Genomic DNA, 1,540 nt, shown 5'->3' with positions numbered 1-1,540 from the left:
TTTTTTTTTATTTATTAACTCAAGAATCAACATAGACTGGTAGACATAAAAAAGGGCTTTGCGCTTTGGCGAAAAAAATAACAAAACGAACGTTACAAAAGAAATATACAAAACAAATTGTTAGACAAAACGGCGAGCGTCGAGGCGGATCGTGCGTCGGGGAGAGCAGGGGTCGTGTGTGTGTAACCGCGACGGCATCTGTAGGCGAACTGACTTCCCCGCGACAGTTGGTAGTTGGGGAACAGTATTGTGGGACAACCGTCGCCACATTATTTTAGATAGTATTATCTATTAAGTTTCCAATCATTATATATTTTATCGGTTTTATTTGGTTTTTTTCGGTTAATAATTGTTTGATTATTGAATTCTATAAGACGCTACAAATTGTCATACTATCGAAAGTCGCTCGCGATCTATTTACGCGCTATAAATTGACTGCTATCAATTGTCGCGCTACCAATTATCCGCTATCTATTGACGGGACACCGAAAAAAACGTATAACTTTTCCACAATTCCCAAACAATTCCTTATAGGTTTAATGTTACTAGCCGTTGAGACAGCCAAGTTTAAAGAATGAGCTGCACAATTTATGTTTAATGCTTTAGGATACATTGCTCTAACGTGGGCTTGAACGCCTTGCATGTGGCCTGCCATATTACTTGCACCATCGTAACCTTGTCCATATAAATAGTTGCAGTCAACCCCACAACTCATCAATCCTATTATACCAAATTAAAATATCAAAATAAATTGTTTTAAAAAATGTAAGTCAAATTTTTTTCAATTTCCATTCAATATAGAATCTGCTAAATTTTTGACTGTCAAACTTTGAACAGGAATAAATTAAAAAAAATCTTCATTCACATTTTTATTTTTGTCAACATATCTACACACAAGGCTAACTGTTCAACCACTGATATATCAGTGGTTTCATCAGCCAACACAGTAAAACATTTTGAGTCATTGACTTGATTCACAATCTTTTTCATAATTACATCACCACACACTGAAATTATTTCATTCTGAATTTGGGGACAAATGAATTTAATTCTGCCTTCTTTCTATAAAATACTTTTTAAATAGCCATCACCATCAGCATGGTATTTTAAAATGGCTCTAAAATTGCCTTGATTTATACTATCACAATCTGTAACATAAGTGACTAACATTTAAGTGATACAAAAATATATCAAATATATTATATACAAAAAGCTATGGTGAAATAAATAAATGTTTAAAACAAATACTAACCATATATGCTCCTAGAATCATTATACCCACGCAATGCTCTTGACGACCACACAATATTATACATTTAATATAAGACAGTTTCTATCTACATGTAAAGATTCATTATTTGAATAATGATTAACAATGGAAATAAACCATCATACGTTATTTTTTATGTTTGATGTCCATGAAATTGAATTCTTTGTCTCATATAAATATTTCTGAAGTTATATTGTGAAATTCAAAATCAATTACTACCTATCATACCAATATAATGCATATTAAATGTACACATAAAATTGACTGAAA

Source organism: Myzus persicae, unplaced genomic scaffold (assembly GCF_001856785.1).
Source record: "Myzus persicae strain clone G006 unplaced genomic scaffold, MPER_G0061.0, whole genome shotgun sequence".
In the NCBI taxonomy this organism is placed as follows: domain Eukaryota; kingdom Metazoa; phylum Arthropoda; class Insecta; order Hemiptera; family Aphididae; genus Myzus; species Myzus persicae.
The sequence above is the reverse complement of the archived record's forward strand: the minus strand, read 5'-3'. Positions refer to the sequence as shown.